General features: G+C 50.1%; 30 non-coding genes and 3 pseudogenes across 30 annotated transcripts; 2 read left to right on the top strand and 31 right to left on the bottom strand.

Annotated features, from left to right (window-relative positions):
• Positions 1 to 499: 499 nt before the first annotated feature.
• LOC134998809 (U1 spliceosomal RNA) lies at positions 500 to 663 on the top strand. Its single transcript, XR_010200978.1, has one exon. It is a non-coding gene; the product is annotated as a U1 spliceosomal RNA (small nuclear RNA).
• Positions 664 to 815: 152 nt separating this feature from the next.
• On the top strand, positions 816 to 978 carry LOC134999094 (U1 spliceosomal RNA). Its single transcript, XR_010201257.1, has one exon. It is a non-coding gene; the product is annotated as a U1 spliceosomal RNA (small nuclear RNA).
• Positions 979 to 1,826: 848 nt separating this feature from the next.
• Positions 1,827 to 1,962, bottom strand: LOC134998472 (U1 spliceosomal RNA; annotated as a pseudogene).
• Positions 1,963 to 2,114: 152 nt separating this feature from the next.
• On the bottom strand, positions 2,115 to 2,278 carry LOC134998647 (U1 spliceosomal RNA). Its single transcript, XR_010200817.1, has one exon. It is a non-coding gene; the product is annotated as a U1 spliceosomal RNA (small nuclear RNA).
• A 674-nt stretch (positions 2,279 to 2,952) lies between these two features.
• Positions 2,953 to 3,115, bottom strand: LOC134998507 (U1 spliceosomal RNA). Its single transcript, XR_010200739.1, has one exon. It is a non-coding gene; the product is annotated as a U1 spliceosomal RNA (small nuclear RNA).
• Positions 3,116 to 3,267: 152 nt separating this feature from the next.
• On the bottom strand, positions 3,268 to 3,431 carry LOC134998831 (U1 spliceosomal RNA). The gene has a single exon (XR_010200998.1). It is a non-coding gene; the product is annotated as a U1 spliceosomal RNA (small nuclear RNA).
• Positions 3,432 to 4,105: 674 nt separating this feature from the next.
• On the bottom strand, positions 4,106 to 4,268 carry LOC134999073 (U1 spliceosomal RNA). The gene has a single exon (XR_010201235.1). It is a non-coding gene; the product is annotated as a U1 spliceosomal RNA (small nuclear RNA).
• Positions 4,269 to 4,419: 151 nt separating this feature from the next.
• Positions 4,420 to 4,583, bottom strand: LOC134998987 (U1 spliceosomal RNA). Its single transcript, XR_010201148.1, has one exon. It is a non-coding gene; the product is annotated as a U1 spliceosomal RNA (small nuclear RNA).
• Positions 4,584 to 5,257: 674 nt separating this feature from the next.
• On the bottom strand, positions 5,258 to 5,420 carry LOC134998312 (U1 spliceosomal RNA). Its single transcript, XR_010200596.1, has one exon. It is a non-coding gene; the product is annotated as a U1 spliceosomal RNA (small nuclear RNA).
• A 152-nt stretch (positions 5,421 to 5,572) lies between these two features.
• LOC134999016 (U1 spliceosomal RNA) lies at positions 5,573 to 5,736 on the bottom strand. Its single transcript, XR_010201177.1, has one exon. It is a non-coding gene; the product is annotated as a U1 spliceosomal RNA (small nuclear RNA).
• A 701-nt stretch (positions 5,737 to 6,437) lies between these two features.
• LOC134998437 (U1 spliceosomal RNA) lies at positions 6,438 to 6,573 on the bottom strand (annotated as a pseudogene).
• A 152-nt stretch (positions 6,574 to 6,725) lies between these two features.
• LOC134998337 (U1 spliceosomal RNA) lies at positions 6,726 to 6,889 on the bottom strand. The gene has a single exon (XR_010200621.1). It is a non-coding gene; the product is annotated as a U1 spliceosomal RNA (small nuclear RNA).
• Positions 6,890 to 7,563: 674 nt separating this feature from the next.
• Positions 7,564 to 7,726, bottom strand: LOC134999165 (U1 spliceosomal RNA). Its single transcript, XR_010201326.1, has one exon. It is a non-coding gene; the product is annotated as a U1 spliceosomal RNA (small nuclear RNA).
• A 152-nt stretch (positions 7,727 to 7,878) lies between these two features.
• Positions 7,879 to 8,042, bottom strand: LOC134998830 (U1 spliceosomal RNA). The gene has a single exon (XR_010200997.1). It is a non-coding gene; the product is annotated as a U1 spliceosomal RNA (small nuclear RNA).
• A 674-nt stretch (positions 8,043 to 8,716) lies between these two features.
• LOC134999101 (U1 spliceosomal RNA) lies at positions 8,717 to 8,879 on the bottom strand. Its single transcript, XR_010201264.1, has one exon. It is a non-coding gene; the product is annotated as a U1 spliceosomal RNA (small nuclear RNA).
• Positions 8,880 to 9,031: 152 nt separating this feature from the next.
• Positions 9,032 to 9,195, bottom strand: LOC134998325 (U1 spliceosomal RNA). The gene has a single exon (XR_010200610.1). It is a non-coding gene; the product is annotated as a U1 spliceosomal RNA (small nuclear RNA).
• A 2,424-nt stretch (positions 9,196 to 11,619) lies between these two features.
• Positions 11,620 to 11,783, bottom strand: LOC134998554 (U1 spliceosomal RNA). The gene has a single exon (XR_010200757.1). It is a non-coding gene; the product is annotated as a U1 spliceosomal RNA (small nuclear RNA).
• Positions 11,784 to 11,935: 152 nt separating this feature from the next.
• On the bottom strand, positions 11,936 to 12,099 carry LOC134999017 (U1 spliceosomal RNA). Its single transcript, XR_010201178.1, has one exon. It is a non-coding gene; the product is annotated as a U1 spliceosomal RNA (small nuclear RNA).
• A 670-nt stretch (positions 12,100 to 12,769) lies between these two features.
• On the bottom strand, positions 12,770 to 12,933 carry LOC134998424 (U1 spliceosomal RNA). Its single transcript, XR_010200687.1, has one exon. It is a non-coding gene; the product is annotated as a U1 spliceosomal RNA (small nuclear RNA).
• An 835-nt stretch (positions 12,934 to 13,768) lies between these two features.
• On the bottom strand, positions 13,769 to 13,904 carry LOC134998436 (U1 spliceosomal RNA; annotated as a pseudogene).
• A 152-nt stretch (positions 13,905 to 14,056) lies between these two features.
• LOC134998314 (U1 spliceosomal RNA) lies at positions 14,057 to 14,220 on the bottom strand. The gene has a single exon (XR_010200598.1). It is a non-coding gene; the product is annotated as a U1 spliceosomal RNA (small nuclear RNA).
• A 674-nt stretch (positions 14,221 to 14,894) lies between these two features.
• On the bottom strand, positions 14,895 to 15,057 carry LOC134999164 (U1 spliceosomal RNA). The gene has a single exon (XR_010201325.1). It is a non-coding gene; the product is annotated as a U1 spliceosomal RNA (small nuclear RNA).
• A 152-nt stretch (positions 15,058 to 15,209) lies between these two features.
• On the bottom strand, positions 15,210 to 15,373 carry LOC134998829 (U1 spliceosomal RNA). Its single transcript, XR_010200996.1, has one exon. It is a non-coding gene; the product is annotated as a U1 spliceosomal RNA (small nuclear RNA).
• Positions 15,374 to 16,047: 674 nt separating this feature from the next.
• Positions 16,048 to 16,210, bottom strand: LOC134999100 (U1 spliceosomal RNA). Its single transcript, XR_010201263.1, has one exon. It is a non-coding gene; the product is annotated as a U1 spliceosomal RNA (small nuclear RNA).
• Positions 16,211 to 16,362: 152 nt separating this feature from the next.
• Positions 16,363 to 16,526, bottom strand: LOC134998302 (U1 spliceosomal RNA). The gene has a single exon (XR_010200586.1). It is a non-coding gene; the product is annotated as a U1 spliceosomal RNA (small nuclear RNA).
• A 674-nt stretch (positions 16,527 to 17,200) lies between these two features.
• On the bottom strand, positions 17,201 to 17,363 carry LOC134999163 (U1 spliceosomal RNA). Its single transcript, XR_010201324.1, has one exon. It is a non-coding gene; the product is annotated as a U1 spliceosomal RNA (small nuclear RNA).
• Positions 17,364 to 17,515: 152 nt separating this feature from the next.
• Positions 17,516 to 17,679, bottom strand: LOC134998827 (U1 spliceosomal RNA). The gene has a single exon (XR_010200994.1). It is a non-coding gene; the product is annotated as a U1 spliceosomal RNA (small nuclear RNA).
• A 674-nt stretch (positions 17,680 to 18,353) lies between these two features.
• LOC134999098 (U1 spliceosomal RNA) lies at positions 18,354 to 18,516 on the bottom strand. The gene has a single exon (XR_010201261.1). It is a non-coding gene; the product is annotated as a U1 spliceosomal RNA (small nuclear RNA).
• A 152-nt stretch (positions 18,517 to 18,668) lies between these two features.
• Positions 18,669 to 18,832, bottom strand: LOC134999226 (U1 spliceosomal RNA). Its single transcript, XR_010201382.1, has one exon. It is a non-coding gene; the product is annotated as a U1 spliceosomal RNA (small nuclear RNA).
• Positions 18,833 to 21,256: 2,424 nt separating this feature from the next.
• Positions 21,257 to 21,420, bottom strand: LOC134998569 (U1 spliceosomal RNA). The gene has a single exon (XR_010200772.1). It is a non-coding gene; the product is annotated as a U1 spliceosomal RNA (small nuclear RNA).
• Positions 21,421 to 21,572: 152 nt separating this feature from the next.
• LOC134999006 (U1 spliceosomal RNA) lies at positions 21,573 to 21,736 on the bottom strand. The gene has a single exon (XR_010201167.1). It is a non-coding gene; the product is annotated as a U1 spliceosomal RNA (small nuclear RNA).
• A 670-nt stretch (positions 21,737 to 22,406) lies between these two features.
• On the bottom strand, positions 22,407 to 22,570 carry LOC134998531 (U1 spliceosomal RNA). Its single transcript, XR_010200745.1, has one exon. It is a non-coding gene; the product is annotated as a U1 spliceosomal RNA (small nuclear RNA).
• Positions 22,571 to 22,722: 152 nt separating this feature from the next.
• Positions 22,723 to 22,886, bottom strand: LOC134999069 (U1 spliceosomal RNA). The gene has a single exon (XR_010201230.1). It is a non-coding gene; the product is annotated as a U1 spliceosomal RNA (small nuclear RNA).
• Positions 22,887 to 23,323: the final 437 nt, after the last annotated feature.

The raw sequence follows: 23,323 nt of genomic DNA, 5'->3' as shown, positions 1-23,323 counted from the left end.
TTTACTTGCCTTACAGAGCAGCTCTGGAGCTGTTACAGTGCCCAGCTGCTGCAAGAAATCTGCTTGAATGCTTCAGGGGATGGGGCATGGCCAACATGAGCCCCACACCAAAGGAGGGTGGAGGTGTTTAATGCGAACTAGGGGTCATCCAAGCACCGCAAAAGGCCGCCATGCCCTGCACGCCCCTTTTCTCTTTTCATATGCAGATGAGGGTTGAAGCCAACTTTGACCCACTGCTTGTATGACATCACCGTATGCAAATCCGTCTTCTGCAGAACTTCCCCCAGGAATGCTTGCACTAGTTGTTGCATTTGGTTTGTTGTTTGGGGGTGCTTCAGTATTAGGCAGCCTTCTGCCCTCCCATGTTCATCTGAAAATATGTGTTCTCCCTGCAGTTGTTGTCCCCAGATGAGAGTTCCCTTGTGCTGCCTCAGTTGAATCTCCTTTACTTGACAGAGATGTGCCAGAGCAGCGGCCCTCCCCAGCCCTATTCCAAATCATACTTATTTTGCATAGGAGATACCATGGTCATGAAGATTGTTCTCCCAGGGTGAGGTTCATTCATTGCATTTTGGGTATGCTGACCCCTGTGATTTCCCCAAATGTGGGAAACTCAACTGCATTATTTGTGGTAGTGGGGGACTGTGTTTGTGCTTTCCTCTGGTCAGCTCTGGTAAAAGTCAGATTTCTTTGTCTCAGATTTTCCTCTTGCCTTGTTCTTCTTTCGAGAGTTCCCTTGTGCTGCCTCAGTTGGATCTCCTTCACTTGACAGGGGGGTACCCGAGCAGCGACCCTCCCCAGCTCTAGCCCAACTCCTACTTACCTGCCAGGTGAGATACTATGATCATGAAGGTGCTTCTCCCAGGGCAAGGCTCACCCATTGCACTCTGGGTGTGCTGCCCCTGCGATTTCCCCAAATGTGGGAAACTTGACTGCATAATTTGTGTTTCCCCTGGTCGGCTCTCGTATAATTCAGATCTCTTTGTCTCTCTCCAGCCTAGTTTGCTGTCTGTTTCCACTTCTCTTTTCTTCAGCCGCTCCCTTCTATACCCTTGTGCACTATCCTGACTTCTCCTCCCGTCTGCTTACTTTGTGCCTTCCAATGCACAATGCAAACTACAGGTAGTGCTGCAGGGCCCACACCCTTTTACTTGCCTTACAGAGCAGCTCTGGAGCTGTTACAGTGCCCAGCTGCTGCAAGAAATCAGCTTGAATGCTTCAGGGGCTGGGGCATAGCCAACATGAGCCCCACACCGAAGGAGGGTGGAGGTGTTTAATGCAAACTAGGGGTCGGTCAAGCGCCGCAAAAGGCCACCATGCCCTGCACGCCCCTTTTCTGTTTTCATATGCAGACGAGGGTTGAAGCCAACTTTGACCCACTGCTTGGATGACATCACCATATGCAAATCCATCTGCGGCAGGCCTTCCCCCAGGAATGCTTGCACTAGTTGTTGCATTTGGTTTGTTGTTTGGGGGTGCTTCAGTATTAGTCAGCCTTCTGCTCCACCCTCCTTTGGTGTGGGGCTCATGTTGGCCATGTCCCATCCCCTGAAGCATTCAAGCAGATTTCTTGCAGCAGCTGGGCACTGTAACAGCTCCAGAGCTGCTCTGTAAGGCAAGTAAAAGGGTGTGGGCCCTGCAGCACTACCTGTAGTTTGCATTGTGCATTGGAAGGCACAAAGTAAGCAGACGGGAGGAGAAGTCAGGATAGTGCACAAGGGTATAGAAGGGAGCGGCTGAAGAAAAGAGAAGTGGAAACAGACAGCAAACTAGGCTGGAGAGAGACCTGAGACAAAGAGATCTGAATTATACGAGAGCCGACGAGGGGAAACACAAATTATGCAGTCAAGTTTCCCACATTTGGGGAAATCGCAGGAGCAGCACACCCAGAGTACAATGGGTGAGCCTTGCCCTGGGAGAAGCACCTTAATGATCATAGTATCTCACCTGGCAGGTAAGTAGGAGTTGGGCTAGAGCTGGGGAGGGTCGCTGCTCGGGTACCCCCCTGTAAAGTGAAGGAGATCCAACAAAGGCAGCACAAGGGAACTCTCGAAAGAAGAACAAGGCTAGAGGAAAATGTGAGACAAAGAAATCTGACTTTTACTAGAGCTGACCAGAGGAAAGCACAAACACAGTCCCCCACTACCACAAATAATGCAGTTGAGTTTCCCACATTTGGGGAAATCACAGGGGTCAGCATACCCAAAATGCAATGAATGAACCTCACCCTGGGAGAAAAATCTTCATGACCATGGTATCTCCTATGCAAAATAAGTATGATTTGGAATAGGGCTGGGGAGGGCCGCTGCTCATGCACATCTCTGTCAAGTAAAGGAGATTCAACTGAGGCAGCACAAGGGAACTCTCATCTGGGGACAACAACTGCAGGGAGAACATATATTTTCAGATGAACATGGGAGGGCAGAAAGCTGCCTAATACTGAAGCACCCCCAAACAACAAACCAAATGCAACAACTAGTGCAAGCATTCCTGGGGGAAGGCCTGCCGCAGATGGATTTGCATATGGTGATGTCATCCAAGCAGTGGGTCAAAGTTGGCTTCAACCCTCGTCTGCATATGAAAAGAGAAAAGGGGCGTGCAGGGCATGGTGGCCTTTTGCGGCACTTGGCTGACCCCTAGTTTGCATTAAACACCTCCACCCTCCTTTGGTGTGGGGCTCATGTTGGCTATGCCCCAGCCCCTGAAGCATTCAAGCTGATTTCTTGCAGCAGCTGGGCACTGTAACAGCTCCAGAGCTGCTCTGTAAGGCAAGTAAAAGGGTGTGGGCCCTGCAGCACTACCTGTAGTTCGCATTGTGCGTTGGAAGGCACAAAGTAAGCAGACAGGAGGAGAAGTCAGGATAGTGCGCAAGGGCATAGAAGGGAGCGGCTCAAGAAAAGAGAAGTGGAAACAGACAGCAAACTAGGCTGGAGAGAGACCTGAGACAAAGAGATCTGAATTATACGAGAGCCGACCAGGGGAAACACAAATTATGCAGTCAAGTTTCCCACATTTGGGGAAATCGCAGGAGCAGCACACCTAGAGTGCAATGGGTGAGCCTTGCCCTGGGAGAAGCACCTTCATGATCATAGTATCTCACCTGGCAGGTAAGTAGGAGTTGGGCTAGAGCTGGGGAGGATCGCTGCTCGGGTACCCCCCTGTAAACTGAAGGAGATCCAACTGAGGCAGCACAAGGGAACTCTCGAAAGAAGAACAAGGCTAGAGGAAAATCTGAGACAAAGAAATCTGACTTTTACCAGAGCTGACCAGAGGAAAGCACAAACACAGTCCCCCACTACCACAAATAATGCAGTCAAGTTTCCCACATTTGGGGAAATCACAGGGGTCAGCATACCCAAAATGCAATGAATGAACCTCACCCTGGGAGAACAATCTTCATGACCATGGTATCTCCTATGCAAAATAAGTATGATTTGGAATAGGGCTGGGGAGGGCCGCTGCTCATGCACATCTCTGTCAAGTAAAGGAGATTCAACTGAGGCAGCACAAGGGAACTCTCATCTGGGGACAACAACTGCAGGGAGAACACATATTTTCAGATGAACATGGGAGGGCAGAAGGCTGCCTAATACTGAAGCACCCCCAAACAACAAACCAAATGCAACAACTAGTGCAAGCATTCCTGGGGGAAGTTCTGCAGAAGACGGATTTGCATACGGTGATGTCATCCAAGCAGTGGGTCAAAGTTGGCTTCAACCCTCATCTGCATATGAAAAGAGAAAAGGAGCGTGCAGGGCATGGCGGCCTTTTGCGGTGCTTGGATGACCCCTAGTTCGCATTAAACACCTCCACCCTCCTTTGGTGTGGGGCTCATGTTGGCCATGCCCCATCCCCTGAAGCATTCAAGCTGATTTCTTGCAGCAGCTGGGCACTGTAACATCTCCAGAGCTGCTCTGTAAGGCAAGTAAAAGGGTGTGGGCCCTGCAGCACTACCTGTAGTTTGCATTGTGCATTGGAAGGCACAAAGTAAGCAGACGGGAGGAGAAGTCAGGATAGTGCACAAGGGTATAGAAGGGAGCGGCTGAAGAAAAGAGAAGTGGAAACAGACAGCAAACTAGGTTGGAGAGAGACCTGAGACAAAGAGATCTGAATTACACGAGAGCCGACCAGGGGAAACACAAATTATGCAGTCAAGTTTCCCACATTTGGGGAAATCGCAGGGGCAGCACACCCAGAGTGCAATGGGTGAGCCTTGCCCTGGGAGAAGCACCTTCATGATCATAGTATCTCACCTGGCAGGTAAGTAGGAGTTGGGCTAGAGCTGGGGAGGGTCTCTGCTTGGGCACCCCCCTGTCAAGTGAAGGAGATCCAACTGAGGCAGCACAAGGGAACTCTCGAAAGAAGAACAAGGCTAGAGGAAGATCTGAACAAAGAAATCTGACTTTTACCAGAGCTGACCAGAGGAAAACACAAACACAGTCCCCCACTACCACAAATAAAGCAGTCGAGTTTCCCACATTTGGGGAAATCACAGGGGTCAGCATACCCATAATGCAATGAATGAACCTCACCCTGGGAGAATAATCTTCATGACCATGGTATCTCCTATGCAAAATAAGTATGATTTGGGATAGAGCTGGGGAGGGCCGCTGCTCAGGCACATCTCTGTCAAGTAAAGGAGATTCAACTGAGGCAGCACAAGGGAACTCTCATCTGGGGACAACAACTGCAGGGAGAACACATATTTTCAGATGAACATGGGAGGGCAGAAGGCTGCCTAATACTGAAGCACCCCCAAACAACAAACCAAATGCAACAACTAGTGCAAGCATTCCTGGGGGAAGTTCTGCAGAAGACGGATTTGCATACGGTGATGTCATCCAAGCAGTGGGTCAAAGTTGGCTTCAACCCTCATCTGCATATGAAAAGAGAAAAGGGGCGTGCAGGGCATGGCGGCCTTTTGCGGTGCTTGGATGACCCCTAGTTCGCATTAAACACCTCCACCCTCCTTTGGTGTGGGGCTCATGTTGGCCATGCCCCATCCCCTGAAGCATTCAAGCTGATTTCTTGCAGCAGCTGGGCACTGTAACAGCTCCAGAGCTGCTCTGTAAGGCAAGTAAAAGGGTGTGGGCCCTGCAGCACTACCTGTAGTTTGCATTGTGCATTGGAAGGCACAAAGTAAGCAGACGGGAGGAGAAGTCAGGATAGTGCACAAGGGTATAAAAGGGAGCGGCTGAAGAAAAGAGAAGTGGAAACAGACAGCAAACTAGGCTGGAGAGAGACCTGAGACAAAGAGATCTGAATTATACGAGAGCCGACCAGGGGAAACACAAATTATGCAGTCAAGTTTCCCACATTTGGGGAAATCGCAGGAGCAGCACACCCAGAGTACAATGGGTGAGCCTTGCCCTGGGAGAAGCACCTTCATGATCATAGTATCTCACCTGGCAGGTAAGTAGGAGTTGGGCTAGAGCTGGGGAGGGTCGCTGCTCGGGTACCCCCCTGTAAAGTGAAGGAGATCCAACTGAGGCAGCACAAGGGAACTCTCGAAAAAAGAACAAGGCTAAAGGAAAATCTGAGACAAAGAAATCTGACTTTTACCAGAGCTGACCAGAGGAAAGCACAAACACAGTCTCCCACTACCACAAATAATGCAGTCAAGTTTCCCACATTTGGGGAAATCACAGGGGTCAGCATACCCAAAATGCAATGAATGAACCTCACCCTGGGAGAAAAATCTTCATGACCATGGTATCTCCTATGCAAAATAAGTATGATTTGGAATAGGGCTGGGGAGGGCCGCTGCTCATGCACATCTCTGTCAAGTAAAGGAGATTCAACTGAGGCAGCACTAGGGAACTCTCATCTTGGGACAACAACTGCAGGGAGAACATATATTTTCAGATGAACATGGGAGGGCAGAAGGCTGCCTAATACTGAAGCACCCCCAAACAACAAACCAAATGCAACAACTAGTGCAAGCATTCCTGGGGGAAGGCCTGCCGCAGATGGATTTGCATATGGTGATGTCATCCAAGCAGTGGGTCAAAGTTGGCTTCAACCCTCGTCTGCATATGAAAAGAGAAAAGGGGCGTGCAGGGCATGGTGGCCTTTTGCGGCGCTTGGCTGACCCCTAGTTTGCATTAAACACCTCCACCCTCCTTTGGTGTGGGGCTCATGTTGGCTATGCCCCAGCCCCTGAAGCATTCAAGCTGATTTCTTGCAGCAGCTGGGCACTGTAACAGCTCCAGAGCTGCTCTGTAAGGCAAGTAAAAGGGTGTGGGCCCTGCAGCACTACCTGTAGTTTGCATTGTGCATTGGAAGGCACAAAGTAAGCAGACGGGAGGAGAAGTCAGGATAGTGCACAAGGGTATAGAAGGGAGCGGCTGAAGAAAAGAGAAGTGGAAACAGACAGCAAACTAGGCTGGAGAGAGACCTGAGACAAAGAGATCTGAATTATACGAGAGCCGACGAGGGGAAACACAAATTATGCAGTCAAGTTTCCCACATTTGGGGAAATCGCAGGAGCAGCACACCCAGAGTGCAATGGTTGAGCCTTGCCCTGGGAGAAGCACCTTCATGATCATAGTATCTCACCTGGCAGGTAAGTAGGAGTTGGGCTAGAGCTGGGGAGGGTCGCTGCTCGGGTTCCCCCCTGTGAAGTGAAGGAGATCCAACTGAGGCAGCACCAGGGAACTCTCGAAAGAAGAACAAGGCTAGAGGAAGATCTGAGACAAAGAAATCTGACTTTTACCAGAGCTGACCAGAGGAAAGCACAAACACAGTCCCCCACTACCACAAATAATGCAGTCGAGTTTCCCACATTTGGGAAAATCACAGGGGTCAGCATACCCAGAATGCAATGAATGAACCTCACCCTGGGAGAACAATCTTCATGACCATGGTATCTCCTATGCAAAATAAGTATGATTTGGGATAGGGCTGGTGAGGGCAGCTGCTCAGGCACATCTCTGTCAAGTAAAGGAGATTCAACTGAGGCAGCACAAGTGAACTCTCATCTGGGGACAACAACTGCAGGGAGACCACATCTTTTCAGATGAACATGGGAGGGCGGAAGGCTGCCTAATACTGAAGCACCATCAAATATCAAACCATATGCAACAACTAGTACAAGCACTCCTGGGGGAAGGTCTGCAGCAGACGGATTTGCATACGGTGATGTTATCCAAGCAGTGGGCCAAAGTTGACTGGAACCCTCATCTGCATATGAAAAGAGAAAAGGGGCATGCAGGGCATGGCGGCCTTTCGCAGTGCTTGGATGACCCCTAGTTCGCATTAAACACCTCCCCCCTCCTTTGGTGTAGGGCTCATGTTGGCCATGCCCCATCCCCTGAAGCATTCAAGCTGATTTCTTGCAGCAGCTGGGCACTGTAACAGCTCCAGAGCTGCTCTGTAAGGCAAGTAAAAGGGTGTGGGCCCTGCAGCACTACCTGTAGTTTGCATTGTGCATTGGAAGGCACAAAGTAAGCAGACGGGAGGAGAAGTCAGGATAGTGCACAAGGGTATAGAAGGGAGCGGCTGAAGAAAAGAGAAGTGGAAACAGACAGCAAACTAGGCTGGAGAGAGACCTGAGACAAATAGATCTGAATTATACGAGAGCCGACCAGGGGAAACACAAATTATGCAGTCAAGTTTCCCACATTTGGGGAAATCGCAGGGGCAGCACACCCAGAGTGCAATGGGTGAGCCTTGCCCTGGGAGAAGCACCTTCATGATCATAGTATCTCACCTGGCAGGTAAGTAGGAGTTGGGCTAGAGCTGGGGAGGGTCGCTGCTCGGGTACCCCCCTGTCAAGTGAAGGAGATCCAACTGAGGCAGCACAATGGAACTCTCGAAAGAAGAACAAGGCTAGAGGAAAATCTGAGACAAAGAAATCTGACTTTTACCAGAGCTGACCAGAGGAAAGCACAAACACAGTCCCCCACTACCACAAATAATGCAGTCAAGTTTCCCACATTTGGGGAAATCACAGGGGTCAGCATACCCAAAATGCAATGAATGAACCTCACCCTGGGAGAACAATCTTCATGACCATGGTATCTCCTATGCAAAATAAGTATGATTTGGAATAGGGCTGGGGAGGGCCGCTGCTCATGCACATCTCTGTCAAGTAAAGGAGATTCAACTGAGGCAGCACAAGGGAACTCTCATCTGGGGACAACAACTGCAGGGAGAACACATATTTTCAGATGAACATGGGAGGGCAGAAGGCTGCCTAATACTGAAGCACCCCCAAACAACAAACCAAATGCAACAACTAGTGCAAGCATTCCTGGGGGAAGTTCTGCAGAAGACGGATTTGCATACGGTGATGTCATCCAAGCAGTGGGTCAAAGTTGGCTTCAACCCTCATCTGCATATGAAAAGAGAAAAGGGGCGTGCAGGGCATGGCGGCCTTTTGCGGTGCTTGGATGACCCCTAGTTCGCATTAAACACCTCCACCCTCCTTTGGTGTGGGGCTCATGTTGGCCATGCCCCATCCCCTGAAGCATTCAAGCTGATTTCTTGCAGCAGCTGGGCACTGTAACAGCTCCAGAGCTGCTCTGTAAGGCAAGTAAAAGGGTGTGGGCCCTGCAGCACTACCTGTAGTTTGCATTGTGCATTGGAAGGCACAAAGTAAGCAGACGGGAGGAGAAGTCAGGATAGTGCACAAGGGTATAGAAGGGAGCGGTTGAAGAAAAGAGAAGTGGAAACAGACAGCAAACTAGGCTGGAGAGAGACCTGAGACAAAGAGATCTGAATTATACGAGAGCCGACCAGGGGAAACACAAATTATGCAGTCAAGTTTCCCACATTTGGGGAAATCGCAGGGGCAGCACACCCAGAGTGCAATGGGTGAGCCTTGCCCTGGGAGAAGCACCTTCATGATCATAGTATCTCACCTGGCAGGTAAGTAGGAGTTGGGCTAGAGCTGGGGAGGGTCGCTGTTCGGGCACCCCCCTGTCAAGTGAAAGAGATCCAACTGAGGCAGCACAAGGGAACTCTCGAAAGAAGAACAAGGCTAGAGGAAGATCTGAGACAAAGAAATCTGACTTTTACCAGAGCTGACCAGAGGAAAGCACAAACACAGTCCCCCACTACCACAAATAATGCAGTCGAGTTTCCCACATTTGGGAAAATCACAGGGGTCAGCATACCCAGAATGCAATGAATGAACCTCACCCTGGGAGAACAATCTTCATGACCATGGTATCTCCTATGCAAAATAAGTATGATTTGGGATAGGGCTGGTGAGGGCCGCTGCTCAGGCACATCTCTGTCAAGTAAAGGAGATTCAACTGAGGCAGCACAAGGGAACTCTCATCTGGGGACAACAACTGCAGGGAGACCACATCTTTTCAGATGAACATGGGAGGGCGGAAGGCTGCCTAATACTGAAGCACCATCAAATATCAAACCATATGCAACAACTAGTACAAGCACTCCTTGGGGAAGGTCTGCAGCAGACGGATTTGCATACGGTGATGTTATCCAAGCAGTGGGCCAAAGTTGACTGGAACCCTCATCTGCATATGAAAAGAGAAAAGGGGCATGCAGGGCATGGCGGCCTTTTGCAGTGCTTGGATGACCCCTAGTTCGCATTAAACACCCCCACCCTCCTTTGGTGTGGGGCTCATGTTGGCCATGCCCCATCCCCTGAAGCATTCAAGCTGATTTCTTGCAGCAGCTGGGCACTGTAACAGCTCCAGAGCTGTTCTGTAAGGCAAGTAAAAGGGTGTGGGCCCTGCAGCACCACCTGTTGTTCGCATTGTGCGTTGGAAGGCACAAATTAAGCAGACGGGAGGAGAAGTCAGGATAGTGCGCAAGGGCATACTTTTCTCTTAGTCCGGGGGCAAGGCTTCAAAATGGGGTCTGCAACGGAGGAGACACAGGGGGCGTGGTCACAGCAGCTTTTCTCTACAGCCTGCACCAGCAGGAGCCTACACCATTTTTTATGATCACGCTGAACTGCAGTGCGACTGCAATTACAGCATGGTCAAGAAGGGAGGCGTCATGCTGGGTGGCCATGCCCTGTCACTGTGCAGGAGCCAGCACAGCTCACACACTAGTCCCCGGGTGCAGCCCCCAACCCCCGGGACACCCGGAGCAACAAAATGTAGATTCAGGCCACCAGGCCACGCCCCTACCTATGAAACCATGCCTCCTTTTTACCATTGCGCTGTTTATCTGCGCGCACTGCATTACAATCTCCCTCGCCACCTTTCTGGGTGTCACCAGTGATAGTGACACCTCTGCCATGCTTGTAGCAGCTGGTCCTAAGATCTACGCCTCAAGCCCTGAGTGTTTGCCCTTGTGACTTGTTGATCATCATAGCGAAGCAGATGCTTACAGAAAACTGCAGGGGCTTAGATTGAAAATAAAAAAATTGATGGGTATAAGGTAGAGAGGAGCGGGTTCGGTTCTCCGAGAACCGAATTCCCCACGAACTCCACGTGGTTTACACTGGTCCGAGGCAGGCTCGGTTGTTCCCGCCTGACTCGGAAAACCTGAACAAGGGAAAATGTCATCATCCCGCTGTCGGATTCTTGCGAGATTCGGATTCCATATAAAGAGCTGCGCGTTGCTGCCATTTTTACTCGTGCATTGAAGAGAGAGCGGAGAGGACGTGGCTATGTTCTCTCAGTGGAAATCTCAATATCAGTGCTCAGTATCAGTGGTTACTTATTGCTGCTCAGTAATACTAGTAGTGTGTCTCTCCTGCTCAGTGTCAGTTCTCAGTAGTATCCTCATCAGTGCTCAGTATCACTGCTCATTGTCTTGTGCTGCATTGTGGTGCTCAGCATACTACAGTACATTACTAATAGTCCAGTGCTGCATCTTGCTGCTCAGTGTCAGTTCTAGTATCCTCATCAGTGCTCACTATCACTGCTCATTGCATTGTGGTGTTCTGTATACTACAGTAACATAGTAATATAGTATATATAGAGGAGCGGGTTCGGTTCTCCGAGAACCGAATTCCCGACGAACTCCACGTGGTTTACACTGGTCCGTGGCAGGCTCGGTTGTTCCCGCCTGACTCGGAAAACCTGAACAAGGGAAAATGTCATCATCCCGCTGTCGGATTCTCGCGAGATTCGGATTCCATATAAAGAGCTGCGCGTTGCCGCCATTTTTAATCGTGCATTGAAGAGAGAGCGGAGAGGACGTGGCTATGTTCTCTCAGTGGAAATCTCAATATCAGTGCCCAGTATCAGTGGTTACTTATTGCTGCTCAGTAATACTAGTAGTGTGTCTCTCCTGCTCAGTGTCAGTTCTCAGTAGTATCCTCATCAGTGCTCAGTATCACTGCTCATTGTCTTGTGCTGCATTGTGGTGCTCAGCATACAACAGTACATTACTAATAGTCCAGTGCTGCATCTTGCTGCTCATGTTGGCTATGCCCCAGCCCCTGAAGCATTCAAGCTGATTTCTTGCAGCAGCTGGGCACTGTAACAGCTCCAGAGCTGCTCTGTAAGGCAAGTAAAAGGGTGTTGGCCCTGCAGCACTACCTGTAGTTTGCATTGTGCGTTGGAAGGCACAAAGTAAGCAGACAGGAGAAGTCAGGAGAGTGCACAAGGGCATAGAAGGCAGGGGCTCAAGAAAAGAGAAGTGGAAACAGACAGCAAACTAGGCTGGAGAGAGACCTGAGACAAAGAGATCTGAATTATACGAGTAGCCGACCAGAGGAAACACAAATTATGCAGTCAAGTGTCCCACATTTGGGGAAATCGTAGGAGCAGCACACCCAGAGTGCAATGGGTGAGCCTTGCCCTGGTAGAAGCACCTTCCTGATCATAGTATCTCACTTGGCAGGTAAGTAGGAGTTGGGCTTGAGCTGGGGAGGGTCGCTGCTCGGGCACCCCCCTGTCAAGTGAAGGAGATCCAACTGAGGCAGCACAAGGAAACTCTCAAAAAAAGAACAAGGCTAGAGGAAGATCTGAGACAAAGAAATCTGACTTTTACCAGAGCTGACCAGAGGAAAGCACAAACACAGTCCCCCACTACCACAAATAATGCAGTCGAGTTTCCCACATTTGGGGAAATCACAGGGGTCAGCATACCCAGAATGCAATGAATGAACCTCACCCTGGGAGAACAATCTTCATGACCATGGTATCTCCTATGCAAAATAAGTATGATTTGGGATAGGGCTGGGGAGGGCCGCTGCTCAGGCACATCTCTTTCAAGTAAAGGAGATTCAACTGAGGCAGCACAAGGGTACTCTCATCTGGGGACAACAACTGCAGGGAGAACACATATTTTCAGATGAACATGGGAGAGCTGAAGGCTGCCTAATACTGAAGCACCCCAAACAACAAACCAAATGCAACAACTAGTACAAGCATTCCTGGGGGAAGGTCTGCAGAAGACGGATTTGCATACGGTGATGTCATCCAAGCAGTGGGCCAAAGTTGGCTGGAACCCTCATCTGCATATGAAAAGAGAAAAGGGGTATGCAGGGCATGGCGGCCTTTTGCGGCGCTTGGATGACCCTTAGTTCGCATTAAACACCTCCACCCTCCGTCGGTGTGGGGCTCATGTTGGCTATGCCCCAGCCCCTGAAGCATTCAAGCTGATTTCTTGCAGCAGCTGGGCACTGTAACAGCTCCAGAGCTGCTCTGAAAGGCAAGTAAAAGGGTGTGGGCCCTGCAGCACTACCTGTAGTTTGCATTGTGCGTTGGAAGGCACAAAGTAAGCAGACAGGAGAAGTCAGGAGAGTGCACAAGGGCATAGAAGGCAGCGGCTCAAGAAAAGAGAAGTGGAAACAGACAGCAAACTAGGCTGGAGAGAGACCTGAGACAAAGAGATCTGAATTATACGAGTAGCCGACTAGAGGAAACACAAATTATGCAGTCAAGTGTCCCACATTTGGGGAAATCGTAGGAGCAGCACACCCAGAGTGCAATGGGTGAGCCTTGCCCTGGGAGAAGCACCTTCCTGATCATAGTATCTCACCTGGCAGGTAAGTAGGAGTTGGGCTAGAGATGGGGAGGGTCGCTGCTCGGGCACCCCCCTGTCAAGTGAAGTTCTGCAGAAGACGGATTTGCATACGGTGATGTCATCCAAGCAGTGGGTCAAAGTTGGCTTCAACCCTCATCTGCATATGAAAAGAGAAAAGGGGCGTGCAGGGCATGGCGGCCTTTTGCGGTGCTTGGATGACCCCTAGTTCGCATTAAACACCTCCACCCTCCTTTGGTGTGGGGCTCATGTTGGCCATGCCCCATCCCCTGAAGATGAACATGGGAGGGCAGAAGGCTGCCTAATACTGAAGCACCCCCAAACAACAAACCAAATGCAACAACTAGTGCAAGCATTCCTGGGGGAAGGCCTGCCGCAGATGGATTTGCATATGGTGATGTCATCCAAGCAGTGGGTCAAAGTTGGCTTCAACCCTCGTCTGCATATGAAAAGAGAAAAGGGGCGTGCAGGGCATGGTGGCCTTTTGCGGCGCTTGGCTGACCCCTAGTTTGCATTAAACACCTCCACCCTCCTTTGGTGTGGGGCTCATGTTGGCTATGCCCCAGCCCCTGAAGCATTCAAGCTGATTTCTTGCAGCAGCTGGGCACTGTAACAGCTCCAGAGCTGCTCTGTAAGGCAAGTAAAAGGGTGTGGGCCCTGCAGCACTACCTGTAGTTTGCATTGTGCATTGGAAGGCACAAAGTAAGCAGACGGGAGGAGAAGTCAGGATAGTGCACAAGGGTATAGAAGGGAGCGGCTGAAGAAAAGAGAAGTGGAAACAGACAGCAAACTAGGCTGGAGAGAGACCTGAGACAAAGAGATCTGAATTATACGAGAGCCGACGAGGGGAAACACAAATTATGCAGTCAAGTTTCCCACATTTGGGGAAATCGCAGGAGCAGCACACCCAGAGTGCAATGGTTGAGCCTTGCCCTGGGAGAAGCACCTTCATGATCATAGTATCTCACCTGGCAGGTAAGTAGGAGTTGGGCTAGAGCTGGGGAGGGTCGCTGCTCGGGTTCCCCCCTGTGAAGTGAAGGAGATCCAACTGAGGCAGCACCAGGGAACTCTCGAAAGAAGAACAAGGCTAGAGGAAGATCTGAGACAAAGAAATCTGACTTTTACCAGAGCTGACCAGAGGAAAGCACAAACACAGTCCCCCACTACCACAAATAATGCAGTCGAGTTTCCCACATTTGGGAAAATCACAGGGGTCAGCATACCCAGAATGCAATGAATGAACCTCACCCTGGGAGAACAATCTTCATGACCATGGTATCTCCTATGCAAAATAAGTATGATTTGGGATAGGGCTGGTGAGGGCAGCTGCTCAGGCACATCTCTGTCAAGTAAAGGAGATTCAACTGAGGCAGCACAAGTGAACTCTCATCTGGGGACAACAACTGCAGGGAGACCACATCTTTTCAGATGAACATGGGAGGGCGGAAGGCTGCCTAATACTGAAGCACCATCAAATATCAAACCATATGCAACAACTAGTACAAGCACTCCTGGGGGAAGGTCTGCAGCAGACGGATTTGCATACGGTGATGTTATCCAAGCAGTGGGCCAAAGTTGACTGGAACCCTCATCTGCATATGAAAAGAGAAAAGGGGCATGCAGGGCATGGCGGCCTTTTGCAGTGCTTGGATGACCCCTAGTTCGCATTAAACACCTCCCCCCTCCTTTGGTGTGGGGCTCATGTTGGCCATGCCCCATCCCCTGAAGCATTCAAGCTGATTTCTTGCAGCAGCTGGGCACTGTAACAGCTCCAGAGCTGCTCTGTAAGGCAAGTAAAAGGGTGTGGGCCCTGCAGCACTACCTGTAGTTTGCATTGTGCATTGGAAGGCACAAAGTAAGCAGACGGGAGGAGAAGTCAGGATAGTGCACAAGGGTATAGAAGGGAGCGGCTGAAGAAAAGAGAAGTGGAAACAGACAGCAAACTAGGCTGGAGAGAGACCTGAGACAAATAGATCTGAATTATACGAGAGCCGACCAGGGGAAACACAAATTATGCAGTCAAGTTTCCCACATTTGGGGAAATCGCAGGGGCAGCACACCCAGAGTGCAATGGGTGAGCCTTGCCCTGGGAGAAGCACCTTCATGATCATAGTATCTCACCTGGCAGGTAAGTAGGAGTTGGGCTAGAGCTGGGGAGGGTCGCTGCTCGGGTACCCCCCTGTCAAGTGAAGGAGATCCAACTGAGGCAGCACAATGGAACTCTCGAAAGAAGAACAAGGCTAGAGGAAAATCTGAGACAAAGAAATCTGACTTTTACCAGAGCTGACCAGAGGAAAGCACAAACACAGTCCCCCACTACCACAAATAATGCAGTCAAGTTTCCCACATTTGGGGAAATCACAGGGGTCAGCATACCCAAAATGCAATGAATGAACCTCACCCTGGGAGAACAATCTTCATGACCATGGTATCTCCTATGCAAAATAAGTATGATTTGGAATAGGGCTGGGGAGGGCCGCTGCTCATGCACATCTCTGTCAAGTAAAGGAGATTCAACTGAGGCAGCACAAGGGAACTCTCATCTGGGGACAACAACTGCAGGGAGAACACATATTTTCAGATGAACATGGGAGGGCAGAAGGCTGCCTAATACTGAAGCACCCCCAAACAACAAACCAAATGCAACAACTAGTGCAAGCATTCCTGGGGGAAGTTCTGCAGAAGACGGATTTGCATACGGTGATGTCATCCAAGCAGTGGGTCAAAGTTGGCTTCAACCCTCATCTGCATTTGAAAAGAGAAAAGGGGCGTGCAGGGCATGGCGGCCTTTTGCGGTGCTTGGATGACCCCTAGTTCGCATTAAACACCTCCACCCTCCTTTGGTGTGGGGCTCATGTTGGCCATGCCCCATCCCCTGAAGCATTCAAGCTGATTTCTTGCAGCAGCTGGGCACTGTAACAGCTCCAGAGCTGCTCTGTAAGGCAAGTAAAAGGGTGTGGGCCCTGCAGCACTACCTGTAGTTTGCATTGTGCATTGGAAGGCACAAAGTAAGCAGACGGGAGGAGAAGTCAGGATAGTGCACAAGGGTATAGAAGGGAGCGGTTGAAGAAAAGAGAAGTGGAAACAGACAGCAAACTAGGCTGGAGAGAGACCTGAGACAAAGAGATCTGAATTATACGAGAGCCGACCAGGGGAAACACAAATTATGCAGTCAAGTTTCCCACATTTGGGGAAATCGCAGGGGCAGCACACCCAGAGTGCAATGGGTGAGCCTTGCCCTGGGAGAAGCACCTTCATGATCATAGTATCTCACCTGGCAGGTAAGTAGGAGTTGGGCTAGAGCTGGGGAGGGTCGCTGTTCGGGCACCCCCCTGTCAAGTGAAAGAGATCCAACTGAGGCAGCACAAGGGAACTCTCGAAAGAAGAACAAGGCTAGAGGAAGATCTGAGACAAAGAAATCTGACTTTTACCAGAGCTGACCAGAGGAAAGCACAAACACAGTCCCCCACTACCACAAATAATGCAGTCGAGTTTCCCACATTTGGGAAAATCACAGGGGTCAGCATACCCAGAATGCAATGAATGAACCTCACCCTGGGAGAACAATCTTCATGACCATGGTATCTCCTATGCAAAATAAGTATGATTTGGGATAGGGCTGGTGAGGGCAGCTGCTCAGGCACATCTCTGTCAAGTAAAGGAGATTCAACTGAGGCAGCACAAGTGAACTCTCATCTGGGGACAACAACTGCAGGGAGACCACATCTTTTCAGATGAACATGGGAGGGCGGAAGGCTGCCTAATACTGAAGCACCATCAAATATCAAACCATATGCAACAACTAGTACAAGCACTCCTGGGGGAAGGTCTGCAGCAGACGGATTTGCATACGGTGATGTTATCCAAGCAGTGGGCCAAAGTTGACTGGAACCCTCATCTGCATATGAAAAGAGAAAAGGGGCATGCAGGGCATGGTGGCCTTTTGCAGTGCTTGGATGACCCCTAGTTCGCATTAAACACCTCCCCCCTCCTTTGGTGTGGGGCTCATGTTGGCCATGCCCCATCCCCTGAAGCATTCAAGCTGATTTCTTGCAGCAGCTGGGCACTGTAACAGCTCCAGAGCTGCTCTGTAAGGCAAGTAAAAGGGTGTGGGCCCTGCAGCACTACCTGTAGTTTGCATTGTGCATTGGAAGGCACAAAGTAAGCAGACGGGAGGAGAAGTCAGGATAGTGCACAAGGGTATAGAAGGGAGCGGCTGAAGAAAAGAGAAGTGGAAACAGACAGCAAACTAGGCTGGAGAGAGACCTGAGACAAATAGATCTGAATTATACGAGAGCCGACCAGGGGAAACACAAATTATGCAGTCAAGTTTCCCACATTTGGGGAAATCGCAGGGGCAGCACACCCAGAGTGCAATGGGTGAGCCTTGCCCTGGGAGAAGCACCTTCATGATCATAGTATCTCACCTGGCAGGTAAGTAGGAGTTGGGCTAGAGCTGGGGAGGGTCGCTGCTCGGGTACCCCCCTGTCAAGTGAAGGAGATCCAACTGAGGCAGCACAATGGAACTCTCGAAAGAAGAACAAGGCTAGAGGAAAATCTGAGACAAAGAAATCTGACTTTTACCAGAGCTGACCAGAGGAAAGCACAAACACAGTCCCCCACTACCACAAATAATGCAGTCAAGTTTCCCACATTTGGGGAAATCACAGGGGTCAGCATACCCAAAATGCAATGAATGAACCTCACCCTGGGAGAACAATCTTCATGACCATGGTATCTCCTATGCAAAATAAGTATGATTTGGAATAGGGCTGGGGAGGGCCGCTGCTCATGCACATCTCTGTCAAGTAAAGGAGATTCAACTGAGGCAGCACAAGGGAACTCTCATCTGGGGACAACAACTGCAGGGAGAACACATATTTTCAGATGAACATGGGAGGGCAGAAGGCTGCCTAATACTGAAGCACCCCCAAACAACAAACCAAATGCAACAACTAGTGCAAGCATTCCTGGGGGAAGTTCTGCAGAAGACGGATTTGCATACGGTGATGTCATCCAAGCAGTGGGTCAAAGTTGGCTTCAACCCTCATCTGCATATGAAAAGAGAAAAGGGGCGTGCAGGGCATGGCGGCCTTTTGTGGTGCTTGGATGACCCCTAGTTCGCATTAAACACCTCCACCCTCCTTTGGTGTGGGGCTCATGTTGGCCATGCCCCATCCCCTGAAGCATTCAAGCTGATTTCTTGCAGCAGCTGGGCACTGTAACAGCTCCAGAGCTGCTCTGTAAGGCAAGTAAAAGGGTGTGGGCCCTGCAGCACTACCTGTAGTTTGCATTGTGCATTGGAAGGCACAAAGTAAGCAGACGGGAGGAGAAGTCAGGATAGTGCACAAGGGTATAGAAGGGAGCGGTTGAAGAAAAGAGAAGTGGAAACAGACAGCAAACTAGGCTGGAGAGAGACCTGAGACAAAGAGATCTGAATTATACGAGAGCCGACCAGGGGAAACACAAATTATGCAGTCAAGTTTCCCACATTTGGGGAAATCGCAGGGGCAGCACACCCAGAGTGCAATGGGTGAGCCTTGCCCTGGGAGAAGCACCTTCATGATCATAGTATCTCACCTGGCAGGTAAGTAGGAGTTGGGCTAGAGCTGGGGAGGGTCGCTGTTCGGGCACCCCCCTGTCAAGTGAAAGAGATCCAACTGAGGCAGCACAAGGGAACTCTCGAAAGAAGAACAAGGCTAGAGGAAGATCTGAGACAAAGAAATCTGACTTTTACCAGAGCTGACCAGAGGAAAGCACAAACACAGTCCCCCACTACCACAAATAATGCAGTCGAGTTTCCCACATTTGGGAAAATCACAGGGGTCAGCATACCCAGAATGCAATGAATGAACCTCACCCTGGGAGAACAATCTTCATGACCATGGTATCTCCTATGCAAAATAAGTATGATTTGGGATAGGGCTGGTGAGGGCCGCTGCTCAGGCACATCTCTGTCAAGTAAAGGAGATTCAACTGAGGCAGCACAAGGGAACTCTCATCTGGGGACAACAACTGCAGGGAGACCACATCTTTTCAGATGAACATGGGAGGGCGGAAGGCTGCCTAATACTGAAGCACCATCAAATATCAAACCATATGCAACAACTAGTACAAGCACTCCTTGGGGAAGGTCTGCAGCAGACGGATTTGCATACGGTGATGTTATCCAAGCAGTGGGCCAAAGTTGACTGGAACCCTCATCTGCATATGAAAAGAGAAAAGGGGCATGCAGGGCATGGCGGCCTTTTGCAGTGCTTGGATGACCCCTAGTTCGCATTAAACACCCCCACCCTCCTTTGGTGTGGGGCTCATGTTGGCCATGCCCCATCCCCTGAAGCATTCAAGCTGATTTCTTGCAGCAGCTGGGCACTGTAACAGCTCCAGAGCTGTTCTGTAAGGCAAGTAAAAGGGTGTGGGCCCTGCAGCACCACCTGTTGTTCGCATTGTGCGTTGGAAGGCACAAATTAAGCAGACGGGAGGAGAAGTCAGGATAGTGCGCAAGGGCATACTTTTCTCTTAGTCCGGGGGCAAGGCTTCAAAATGGGGTCTGCAACGGAGGAGACACAGGGGGCGTGGTCACAGCAGCTTTTCTCTACAGCCTGCACCAGCAGGAGCCTACACCATTTTTTATGATCACGCTGAACTGCAGTGCGACTGCAATTACAGCATGGTCAAGAAGGGAGGCGTCATGCTGGGTGGCCATGCCCTGTCACTGTGCAGGAGCCAGCACAGCTCACACACTAGTCCCCGGGTGCAGCCCCCAACCCCCGGGACACCCGGAGCAACAAAATGTAGATTCAGGCCACCAGGCCACGCCCCTACCTATGAAACCATGCCTCCTTTTTACCATTGCGCTGTTTATCTGCGCGCACTGCATTACAATCTCCCTCGCTACCTTTCTGGGTGTCACCAGTGATAGTGACACCTCTGCCATGCTTGTAGCAGCTGGTCCTAAGATCTACGCCTCAAACCCTGAGTGTTTGCCCTTGTGACTTGTTGATCATCATAGCGAAGCAGATGCTTACAGAAAACTGCAGGGGCTTAGATTGAAAATAAAAAAATTGATGGGTATAAGGTAGAGAGGAGCGGGTTCGGTTCTCCGAGAACCGAATTCCCCACGAACTCCACGTGGTTTACACTGGTCCGAGGCAGGCTCGGTTGTTCCCGCCTGACTCGGAAAACCTGAACAAGGGAAAATGTCATCATCCCGCTGTCGGATTCTTGCGAGATTCGGATTCCATATAAAGAGCTGCGCGTTGCTGCCATTTTTACTCGTGCATTGAAGAGAGAGCGGAGAGGACGTGGCTATGTTCTCTCAGTGGAAATCTCAATATCAGTGCTCAGTATCAGTGGTTACTTATTGCTGCTCAGTAATACTAGTAGTGTGTCTCTCCTGCTCAGTGTCAGTTCTCAGTAGTATCCTCATCAGTGCTCAGTATCACTGCTCATTGTCTTGTGCTGCATTGTGGTGCTCAGCATACTACAGTACATTACTAATAGTCCAGTGCTGCATCTTGCTGCTCAGTGTCAGTTCTAGTATCCTCATCAGTGCTCACTATCACTGCTCATTGCATTGTGGTGTTCTGTATACTACAGTAACATAGTAATATAGTATATATAGAGGAGCGGGTTCGGTTCTCCGAGAACCGAATTCCCGACGAACTCCACGTGGTTTACACTGGTCCGTGGCAGGCTCGGTTGTTCCCGCCTGACTATGAAAACCTGAACAAGGGAAAATGTCATCATCCCGCTGTCAGATTCTCGCGAGATTCGGATTCCATATAAAGAGCTGCGCGTTGCCGCCATTTTTACTCGTGCATTGAAGAGAGAGCGGAGAGGACGTGGCTATGTTCTCTCAGTGGAAATCTCAATATCAGTGCCCAGTATCAGTGGTTACTTATTGCTGCTCAGTAATACTAGTAGTGTGTCTCTCCTGCTCAGTGTCAGTTCTCAGTAGTATCCTCATCAGTGCTCAGTATCACTGCTCATTGTCTTGTGCTGCATTGTGGTGCTCAGCATACAACAGTACATTACTAATAGTCCAGTGCTGCATCTTGCTGCTCATGTTGGCTATGCCCCAGCCCCTGAAGCATTCAAGCTGATTTCTTGCAGCAGCTGGGCACTGTAACAGCTCCAGAGCTGCTCTGTAAGGCAAGTAAAAGGGTGTTGGCCCTGCAGCACTACCTGTAGTTTGCATTGTGCGTTGGAAGGCACAAAGTAAGCAGACAGGAGAAGTCAGGAGAGTGCACAAGGGCATAGAAGGCAGGGGCTCAAGAAAAGAGAAGTGGAAACAGACAGCAAACTAGGCTGGAGAGAGACCTGAGACAAAGAGATCTGAATTATACGAGTAGCCGACCAGAGGAAACACAAATTATGCAGTCAAGTGTCCCACATTTGGGGAAATCGTAGGAGAAGCACACCCAGAGTGCAATGGGTGAGCCTTGCCCTGGTAGAAGCACCTTCCTGATCATAGTATCTCACTTGGCAGGTAAGTAGGAGTTGGGCTTGAGCTGGGGAGGGTCGCTGCTCGGGCACCCCCCTGTCAAGTGAAGGAGATCCAACTGAGGCAGCACAAGGAAACTCTCAAAAAAAGAACAAGGCTAGAGGAAGATCTGAGACAAAGAAATCTGACTTTTACCAGAGCTGACCAGAGGAAAGCACAAACACAGTCCCCCACTACCACAAATAATGCAGTCGAGTTTCCCACATTTGGGGAAATCACAGGGGTCAGCATACCCAGAATGCAATGAATGAACCTCACCCTGGGAGAACAATCTTCATGACCATGGTATCTCCTATGCAAAATAAGTATGATTTGGGATAGGGCTTGGGAGGGCCGCTGCTCAGGCACATCTCTTTCAAGTAAAGGAGATTCAACTGAGGCAGCACAAGGGAACTCTCATCTGGGGACAACAACTGCAGGGAGAACACATATTTTCAGATGAACATGGGAGAGCTGAAGGCTGCCTAATACTGAAGCACCCCAAACAACAAACCAAATGCAACAACTAGTACAAGCATTCCTGGGGGAAGGTCTGCAGAAGACGGATTTGCATACGGTGATGTCATCCAAGCAGTGGGCCAAAGTTGGCTGGAACCCTCATCTGCATATGAAAAGAGAAAAGGGGTATGCAGGGCATGGCGGCCTTTTGCGGCGCTTGGATGACCCTTAGTTCGCATTAAACACCTCCACCCTCCGTCGGTGTGGGGCTCATGTTGGCTATGCCCCAGCCCCTGAAGCATTCAAGCTGATTTCTTGCAGCAGCTGGGCACTGTAACAGCTCCAGAGCTGCTCTGAAAGGCAAGTAAAAGGGTGTGGGCCCTGCAGCACTACCTGTAGTTTGCATTGTGCGTTGGAAGGCACAAAGTAAGCAGACAGGAGAAGTCAGGAGAGTGCATAAGGGCATAGAAGGCAGCGGCTCAAGAAAAGAGAAGTGGAAACAGACAGCAAACTAGGCTGGAGAGAGACCTGAGACAAAGAGATCTGAATTATACGAGTAGCCGACTAGAGGAAACACAAATTATGCAGTCAAGTGTCCCACATTTGGGGAAATCGTAGTAGCAGCACACCCAGAGTGCAATGGGTGAGCCTTGCCCTGGGAGAAGCACCTTCCTGATCATAGTATCTCACCTGGCAGGTAAGTAGGAGTTGGGCTAGAGATGGGGAGGGTCGCTGCTCGGGCACCCCCCTGTCAAGTGAAGGAGATCCAACTGAGGCAGCACAAGGAAACTCTCGAAAAAAGAACAAGGCTAGAGGAAGATCTGAGACAAAGAAATCTGTCTTTTACCAGAGCTGACCAGAGGAAAGCACAAACACAGTCCCCCACTACCACAATTAATGCAGTCGAGTTTCCCACATTTGGGGAAATCACAGGGGTCAGCATACCCAGAATGCAATGAATGAACCTCACCCTGGGAGAACAATCTTCATGACCATGGAAACTTCTATGCAAAATAAGTATGATTTGGGATAGGGCTGGGGAGGGCCGCTGCTCAGGCACATCTCTGTCAAGTAAAGGAGATTCAACTGAGGCAGCACAAGGGAACTCTCATCTGGGGACAACAACTGCAGGGAGAACACATATTTTCAGATGAACATGGGAGGGCAGAAGGCTGCCTAATACTGAAGCACCCCCAAACAACAAACCAAATGTAACAACTAGTAAAAGCATTCCTGGGAGAAGGTCTGCAGAAGACGGATTTGCATACGGTGATGTCATCCAAGCAGTGGGCCAAAGTTGGCTGGAACCCTCATCTGCATATGAAAAGAGAAAAGGGTTATGCAGGGCATGGCGGCCTTTTGCGGTGCTTGGATGACCCCTAGTTCGCATTAAATACCTCCACCCTCCTTCGGTGTGGGGCTCATGTTGGCTATGCCCCAGCCCCTGAAGCATTCAAG

Source organism: Pseudophryne corroboree, unplaced genomic scaffold, assembly GCF_028390025.1.
Source record: "Pseudophryne corroboree isolate aPseCor3 unplaced genomic scaffold, aPseCor3.hap2 scaffold_149, whole genome shotgun sequence".
In the NCBI taxonomy this organism is placed as follows: Eukaryota; Metazoa; Chordata; class Amphibia; order Anura; family Myobatrachidae; genus Pseudophryne; species Pseudophryne corroboree.
The sequence above is the reverse complement of the archived record's forward strand: the minus strand, read 5'-3'. Positions and strand labels throughout refer to the sequence as shown.